The sequence below is a fragment of the Cupressus sempervirens genome, chromosome 7 (assembly GCF_028749045.1).
Source record: "Cupressus sempervirens isolate cs-2001-9-10 chromosome 7, ASM2874904v1, whole genome shotgun sequence".
NCBI classification, from domain to species: Eukaryota; Viridiplantae; Streptophyta; class Pinopsida; order Cupressales; family Cupressaceae; genus Cupressus; species Cupressus sempervirens.
Window position 1 is genome coordinate 275,657,172 of NC_143124.1, and position 9,660 is coordinate 275,666,831.

The 9,660-nt window shown below is 36.9% G+C and overlaps 1 pseudogene; it reads left to right on the forward strand.

Moving 5' to 3' along the window:
* Window positions 1-267: 267 nt before the first annotated feature.
* Window positions 268-9,155, forward strand: LOC149546484 (glucan endo-1,3-beta-glucosidase 3-like; annotated as a pseudogene).
* Window positions 9,156-9,660: the final 505 nt, after the last annotated feature.

A 9,660-nucleotide genomic window follows, 5' to 3' on the forward strand; every position in this document is an offset into this window, starting at 1 on the left:
GACTAATTTTAGTAGTAGTCTTTTTAATTTATAATTTAATAAATCCAAAAATACTAAATAGTCTATATATGTCGAAAACATTGCAATAGAATAGCTAGTTGCATGCATGATCGTAAAGTGGTTGCCTAAATGCTAGTTGGTCTAAGATTATGACAACACACATAAGAAGTTATTGTTAGAAGGTAGTCATATCTTTCTCTAAATAAAATAAAATAATTCTCCAACTTGATTTGTTAATTTGTACTCCTGATCCTAGCCCATATCATAATGGGAGCATTGGAACAAGGTATGTACATCCATTAAAGCTTAGAGGAGGATTTTTGTTATATATTACAATAACAAGTGCCCTATTTTTGAAAGCTTAAACTAGCATGTTTATTTTTGGTAGATATCCAGACCTTCTCCAAACCTAAATCGTCCATTGAGGTAGCTTCTAGAATTTGGAAGAACTGGAGTAATTGTTGTGTAGAGGGACTTGATCAAAACATAGGCAGTATTGTACAACACCAAAAGACCATTTCTTTAATTGTACATTTATTGTGCACCCTCTGACAACAACTTTGATTGGATGACATTCATTTGTTTGATTATTTGGCTTGATTGATTTTGAATCTTTTTTAGTAATTTTAGTTAATACTTGTTAGAGAAATAAAGAAAGCTTTTTATTCTCTTGCCAAGGAAAGAACTAAAATTGTGAAAGGACTTATGAAATAATATTTATTTCCTTTTCAATTTAGTACCCAAAGATGAGCATTTAGAAATAATAGTCTACAAACTTATCATTTCTAACACATTAGATTGCTCCTTACATAAAACTCTAAAATAAATATCGTTAGTAGCCAGTTATAATTTGAATGTTGCTGGGTTCTAATTCTGGGGTCCAACATCTAAGGGTCCCTATTAATTTCTAGATAGGAGGATATCCATTTCTCTTAGAGGCTTGCAATTTACTGATCAAATTCTGTGTCTTCTCTATTATTAGAATTTCTTTAATTCAATAAGTTGTTTCTTCAAATTGTTACACCCTCAAATTTAAAATTTTGCACCTCCCTTAATTTTCTACTACAAGTCTAAGAAATTTGTTATCTTAAAGGGGACTTGTGTGCTATCCTTCCATCAAAGTGTGCAAAAGTCTTATAAGATCTTCTGCACTGAATTTAATAAAGCTCTAGACATCATAGATGAAATCAAATTAGAGTCCACATATGTAGTTGAATATTATTATCTTCATTTGAAATCTATAACACCATTATGAAAATTTATTACCTTCATTTTGAAATAAAATATTGAAAAAAATTCACATTTCTTCCCTAAAAATAGGACATAGTCACTTAATTAGAGAATTGTAAGACCCTGTGATTTGGACTGTTCGATTGAATTTGCTTGAGGCCCAATACTCGATGAAACAATTTAATTTTAATATGCCCAATATGCCTATGTTTATTTTTGACATGGTGGTTATTCCTATGTATCTTTACGCTGGGTATTATTGTACGCAAATTCACAGGCAAAAACATTGACTTTATTTTATTGAAAAGAGTGTTTGCAAGCTTTTAAGAAATGCAAGAGAGAATCTCACATTAAGAATATTTACAGACATTGCAAAAAAAAAAAACACAGATTACAGAGAAAGAAGATCAAATAGAGAGTGATAAATTGAAATCTTATATTTTATTAAAAAATTGATTATGATATGCATAATGATAGTTGAGTTGTATAGTGTTGAAATCATCGATTGAATAGGAAATTATGGTGAAGATTGTTGAATATTAGGTTGAAAATTCATATTTGTTCTTTAATTTGTCTTCTTCTAAAAACCAGTTCAGTCAAGGCTGAAAATTGACTTGTAGCAGTAGTTTTGAAAGATATTAATGTAAAAAAAACTAACATGCTTCAATTTATATTTTTTTAAAGTTTCACTACACCCAAATTTATTGAGAATTTCCATCCCAAGCTATTGCAATTGTTTAAGAATTCAGTATATTTAGGGTACTATTAATTCTCATCTATGTTTGAAAGTCTTACCTAAAGCAACATATAAATTATATCACTCTATTTAGAAGTGAAATAAAAAATAGAAACATGAACGTAGTGATAAAGTTTACACAAACATTTTTGATAATAAAATTTATTTTCTTCTTAATCATTTCTTACATTTAACATTAGGCAGGACTTCAGCTCTACATAACTCTTGTTGGAAATATAAAATGATCCTAATTCATAAGTTTTAATTCACTCATAATTAGAATTTATGAATTGATGAATAATTGATTTGAAACTTCCATTTCTTCATTATGGATTAAATGAATTACCAATTAAACCCATATAATACACAAGTCTATATCTATAGAAATAATAGACCGAAAATTCCCCTAATTGATCTTTCACACTCTTTGCAAACCTTTTGACATGATGATCTGAATGCTAGTATATTATTGCCGATAGGCTTTCACTTGGGTGAGAGCCCATCAGAATTTTCTGACGTTGTAGCTTCCAAATAGGAACTTTTCCATCAAAATGTTTGTTGCTGATCATTCATGTTCTGTGCTGGCAGATGCCCCTGACACACAATGTCCAGACACTTGATGAAAGCATGTCTTACATGTTTTCCGTCAGTTGTCTCCACCAACTGTTAATTATTGTTAGTTGGAAAGCTGTTATTTTTGACTCGAAAATAGCAGTAGTATTTATGGGTAGCTTGGATAGCTGTTCGTCCTTATCTATGAATAGCAGTAGTATTTATGGGTGGTTTGGACAGCTGTTTGTCCACTTGCCAAGAATTAGTAAATGGTTATTATTTACTAATTTTAGAGATTCCCTTTTGGACACCTTGCAACCAATTCTATTATTGGCTGTCGAGTTATCTTAATCTCAGCCGTTGGTTTGATTTAATCTTGGTCATTTGTTTACCAACAGGAGTAGTATAAAAAGGGGTCATTGGGTCATTTGGATTAAGAAGTTTTGGAGAAACATTTGCAATGTTAGAAAACAGTCTTGTAGTGTTAGCAAGGGAGCAGTGTTAGCGTGGGGATAGCAGTGGGGAATATCAACGGGAGAAATTAGGAGGTTGTCAGAGTTCTGCCAGTGAGAGGCAAGAAATTTTGTATCTCTTGATTTGTTGAAGTTTAATATAATTTCTCATTTGTAGAACTGGTTTTCCCTTAGGGTTTTTTCTAGAGAAAATTTGTCCGAAAATATTGTGTTCATTGTGTTGTGCATTTCTTTCCGTATTTTATAAGTGAAGTTTCAGTTGTGTTATTTTTCAATATTAGCTGGGAATTTATTTTCAGCAGTTTAATAATCGTTTATGATAGGAGATTAATAATCAGTGACTGCAATAGTTGATTTTTCACATGATGTCAGAGCATTGTTAAGGGTAGAAGAGTTTTGCCCTAGGAAAGAAATTTTGATCTCTTTAGATTTATTATTGCTTTAAACCCTTGAGATGGCTTCAGCTAGTTTGAGAGATCAGGATAGATTGGATGGTGCCTCAAATTTTGGTGTCTGGAAGGCCAAAATTTCTTTATTGTTGGAAGAGAATGGTATCAAGGATTATGCTACCAGTGGTGTACCTGTACCAACAAATGCAACACAACTTGCAGCATATAGGAAGGACGATGCCAAAGCGAGGAGGATTATCCTTAATGGTGTCAAGGATCATATTGTTCCACATATCTCAGAGCTAGCTACAGTGAAGAAGATGTGGGACGCCATTCTAAATCTATACCGGAATGCTACCACCAACAGGAAGTTGATTCTCAGAGAGAAGCTAAAGAATACCTGGATGAATTAGGGAGAAGACGTCACAAGTTACCTCACCAGGCTCAGACTTGTCAAGGATGAGTTAGCAGCTGTTGGAGATAGCCCTAGTGATGATGAGCTAGTGAGAATAGCCCTAAATGGGTTTACTAAACAATGGAGTGTCTTTGTTCAAGTTGTCAGTGGATGAGATACTTTATCGAGTTGGGATCGACTGTGGACTGATTTCACTCAGGAGGAGTTTAGACTAAGTCTTGTCAATGGGGCCAACAAGAGTCAAAAAAATGAGGTGGAACAAGAGAACGTTGCCCTAGCGGGTAAAGGGAAAGCAAAGAAGGGATCTAACAAAAGATCAAATTCACAAAGTGAAAAGAAGAAGAAGGACCTTTCTAAGGTCAAGTGCTTTGGATGTCACGAGTTTGGCCACTATGTCAGTGATTGCCCAGAGAGGAATAAGGGTAAGAAGCAGGTACCAGCTTCAACAAGTGCAGAAGAACTCTCCAGTAGAATGGAAGATGAGTTTGCACTCATAGATTGTATGGTTAGCTCAACCTCACAGTGTGTTTGGTATATAGATAGTGGGGCATCATTTCATATGACAGGAGTTAGATAGTACTTCTCTAGTTACAAGGAGGAGGACACCAACATCCAAATTTCTATGGGAAACTTGTCCAAACTCAACCCTGTTGGGAAAGGGACTGTTCAGTTTTAGAGGGAGAATGGAAAGATAATTCCACTTCATGATGTGTTATATGTGCCAGGCTTAGGTATGAATTTTATTTTTGTATCTGTTCTTCAGGATAGGGGGTATAATGTACTCTTTAGAGGGACACATGTGTTGATTAAGCACAAGGATTGGAAATCACCCATAACTATTGGAGTTAGGAGTGGTCGCCTTTATAGATTGCAGTTTGATACTCCTAAGGCACTTATGAGCAACAGTAATCCTAGAGATCTTGGAGAGCTATGGCATAGGAGGATGGGCCATATTCATCATGGAGCACTTAGATTGCTTCGTGAGACCGTGATAGGTGTTCTAGAGGTGAGCACAGAGCATGACGATGTATGTAAGGGATGTGTGTTGGGGAAGTTTGCGAAAGCATCTTTTCCAAGGAGTGACACCAGATCTAAGGGTGTTCTTGATCTAGTACATTTAGATGTTTGTGGACCAATGTCGACAAAATCTCTTAGAGGATATGAGTACTATGTTACTTTTATTGATGATTTCTCTAGAAAGACCTGGATATACTTCTTGAAGACTAAGGATGAGGTTTTCAGTCGATTCCAAGAGTTCAAGGCTCTTGTGGAGAACTCGACAGGAAAGAAGATAAAGGTTCTTCGGTCAGACAATGGAGGTGAGTACAAAGGAAATGTCTTCCAGGAGTTTTGCACCATAGAAGGAATCAAGAGAGAATGGAATGTTCCTTACAATCCACAACAAAATGGAGTTGCTGAGAGAAAGAATTGTTCTATATCGGAGGCAGCAAGAGCTATGCTACATGACTAGGACATGCCTCGTTACTTATGGGCAGAGGTGTGTAATACAATAGTTTACATTCAGAATAGAGTTCCACACAAGGTGCTAGGGAAGATGACACTAGAGGAGGCTTTCACAGGGAAGAAGCCAGATGTTAGTCACTTCAAGATATTCAGGAGTTTGGCATATTGTCATATTCCTGAAGATACACGTACAAAGTTAGATCAGACTGTAGAGAGGGGGTACTTTGTTGGGTACAGTGAGACCTCAAAGGCATACATGATTTTCATTCTGGGGACTAAAAGAATTATTGTCAGACGGGATGTCAAGTTCATGGAGGACAAGGCATTCAGGAGATCTAGAGATTTTCCAGCAGATGATCAGAGTGAGTAGCCAATAGAAGCTCCAAGACCAAGTCAAGGGCAACAAAGCTCAAGTACAGTTACTGGTACGAGTGTAGACTCAGTTAGTGAAGATTCACAAAGTATGGAGCAACAGGTGCAACACAAAATGCATCTAGAAGACTTAGAGGTTGACATTTCATCCTCTACAGTTGGTAGCAGGAACCCTCTGGTTCCATATACACAAAGGGATACTCAAGAGTTTGTGGGAGCTCCTAGGAAGAGTACTAGATAGCGAAGACAACCAACCAAGTTCAATGACTATGTGGCATTAGTTAGTCAGTTGGTAGATAGTGAGCCTTCTAGCTATCAGGAAGCTGCAAAACATTAGGTATGGTGAGATGCTATGGTTGAGGAATATTCTTCAATAATGCAGAATGATGTGTGGGAGGTAGTACCTAGACCAATAGATAGGGTTGTAGTTGGATCACGCTGGATCTATAAGATAAAGCACGATGCAGATGGTAGCATCGAGAAATACAAGGCTAGGTTCGTGGAAAAGGGGTTCTCTCAGAAGGAGGGAATAGACTATGAGGAGACATTTGCTCCAGTTGCTAGGTATACTTCTATATGAGCTGTAATCTCACTTGTAGCACAGATGGGATGGAAAATCCATCAAATGGATGTCAAGACAACATTCCTCAATGGTGAGTTGAAGGAGGAGGTATACATAGAACAACCAGAAGGCTTTGTAGCACACAACAAAGAGACCCACATGTGCAGATTGAAGAAAGAATTGTACGGACTCAAGCAGGCTCCTAGAGCGTGGTATGAGCGCATTGATACATACTTGCAAAAATTGGGCTTTGTGAAGAGTGAAGCAGATGCTAACCTCTACTACGTGATGGTTGGGGGTGAGATTCTCATTCTTGTTCTTTATATGGACGATCTATTTCTTACAGATTCACTAGGGCTCATAGTGGATTGCAAGAGGAACCTTGTAGAAGAGTTCGAGATGAAGGATTTAGGACTTATGCACTACTTTCTAGGCATAGAAGTGTGGCAAACAGATGGGGAGATTTTCCTTGGTCAAGGGAAATATTGCATTGAAATCTTGAAGAAATTTGGGATGGAGGATTGCAAAGCCATGTCTACACCCATGATCACGAATTGGAGGAAGGTAGATACATCTAAGGAGAAAGATGTAGATCCCACTTTATATAGATAGTTGATTGGTTCACTTATGTATTTGGTTAACACTAGGTCAGATATAGCATTTGCAGTAAACTCTCTTAGTTAGTTCATGGTTGAACCAAAGAGAATGCATTGGATAGCAACTAAGCAGGTGCTATGTTACTTGCGTGGTATAGTTGAGTATGGGATCAGATATGTTTAAGGTGAAGGTATCAGGTTGATAGGCTATACTGATGCAGATTGGGCAAGAAGTACAACAGACAAAAGCAACACTTTAGGGTGTTGTTTCAGCTTCGGATCAGGAGTTGTATCTTGGTTCAGCAGGAAGTAGAAGTCTGTGGCTCTAAGTTCAACAGAAGTAGAATACATAGTAGCTAGCATGGCGACATGTGAAGCTATATGGCTTTGAAAGTTGTTGGTAGCCTTGTTTGGTTAGAAGGTTGAGACTATTGTGATACATTGTGACAATTAGAGTTGCATCAAGTTGTCTGAGAATCCAGTGTTTCATGATAGGTCTAAACATATAGATATTAGATATCACTTCATCAGAGATTGTGTACAAAAGGGAGTTGTTCGACTACAATACATACCTACAAATGAGTAGGTAGCAGACATTCTAACGAAGGCTTTGGGAAAGGCCAAATTTATCTTCTTCAGAGATAAGATGGGTGTCTTGCAGAACAACTTCCTCGCTAAGAGGGAGTGTTAATTATTGTTAGTTGGAAAGCTATTATTTCTGACCCGAAAATAGCAGTAGTATTTATGGGTAGCTTGGACAGCTATTCATCCTTATCTATGAATAGCAGTAGTATTTATGGGTGGTTTGGACAGCTGTTTGTCCACTTGCCAAGAATTAGTAAATGGTTATTATTTTCTAATTTTAGAGATTCCCTTTTGGACACCTTGCAACCAATTCTATTATTGGCTGTCAAGTTGTCTTAATCTCAGCCGTTGGTTTGATTTAATCTTGGTCGTTGGTTTACCAATAGGAGTAGTATAAAAAGGGGTCATTGGGTCATTTGGATTAAGAAGTTTTGGAGAAACATTTGCAGTGTTAGCAAACAGTCTTGCAGTGTTAGCAAGGGCGCAGTGTTAGCGTGGGGATAGCAGTGGGGAATATCAGCGGGAGAAATTAGGAGGTTGTCGGAGTTCTGCCAGTGAGAGGCAAAGAATTTTGTATCTCTTGATTTGCTGAAGTTTAATATAATTTCTCATCTCTAGAATTGGTTTTCCCTTAGGGGTTTTTCCAGGGACAATTTGTCTGAAAATATTGTGTTCATTGTGTTGTGCATTTCTTTCCATATTTTATAAGTGAAGTTGCAGTTGTGTTATTTTTTGATATTAGCTGGGAATTTATTTTCAGTTGTTTAATAATCGTTTATGATAGGAGATTAATAATCAGTGACTGCAATAGTTGATTTTTCACACCACTGCTTTACAACATCTCAGACATTCTTCAATGCTACCTAGAAATCTATCTTGGTTCCCATGTTGGATTTCCTCAGGCGAACAGACTCGTACTTGATGATCAATGTTTACCCCTATTACATTTACATGGAAGGGAATGGAGCTGAGGGTCTGGACTATGCCCTGTTTAGACCCCTCCCTCCTAACAAGGAGGCGATGGACTCCAACACCATGCTTCACTACACCAATGTCTTTGATGCCATGGTGGATTCTGCCTTCTTTGCATTGGCTGACTTGAACTTCACCAACGTTCCCTTGGTTGTGGGGGAGACTGGATGGCCCTCCAACGGTGACCCTAATGAACCTGCTGCCACCATTGACAATGCAAACACTTACAACAACAATCTTGTCTGCCATGTCCTCAACAACATTGGCACTCCCAAGCATCCTGGCATCCCTATCAAATTCTTCAATGAAGATGGGAACCCTGGTGCCACCTCATAGTAGAACTTGGGGTTGTTCGATCCTGAGAATTTGTCCCTAGTTTATACCATGTATCAAACAAGATTAGGTGTAGTGCTTGCCAATGATACCACTAATTAGACCTACTCATAGCCGTAGATGGGGCAGAGTCAAAGCTTCTTCAAGTTGCATTAGATTGGACATGTGGTCTAGGCCAAGTTTATTGCACGACTATCAACCAGGATCAGCCCTGCTATGATCCTGATACTGTTCAAGACCATGCTTCTTATGTATTTGATGCCTACCACCAGAAAATGGACAGGGCATCTGGATCTTGTGACTTCAAAGGAATGACTACAATAACTACAATAGATCCAAGTAACTTGCTTTCTCTCTCACTCAAATTGCTTTTCTACTTCTTTTCTTATCACACATCCATCCATTGTACATTTTCAAGTGATAGCATTCTTACAACACAACACAATATGAAATATTGGCACAGTCTATTGCAATGAGTCTCAAGTAGATTATTGATGTTCATTCACTTCGACAATATTTATAGGGTTTTCTGAAATACTATCATGGGTGACCTCTCTAAAGTCTAATCCAATCCATCAGTTATGTGAAATCACCCAGATTCTATAAGTGTTAAGTTTATCATTCCTTCTCATAAGTAATAATTTGATCATGAAATATTAGCAATTGAATCTTAATAAAAATATCATTATTTGACTTATGAATTTTTTATTATCAAAATTGATCATTTTATGAATAAAATAAATAATGATAGATGTTTACAATCTAACTTTTTACCATTCTAGAGTGCTTCATTGGACATGATTTGTACACCTTGATAACAAGACTGCAAGTACAATTCTTTGAGCCATTTTGTTGAAATCATTCAAAGGCCTTGTTTGTGCTTTAATGGTGTCGATAATCTGTTGAGAACCTCTGCTTTAGAATATGAGTGAAGGATGTTGGAAAATGTTCTGGAATGATGTCAATAAACTTGAATCCACT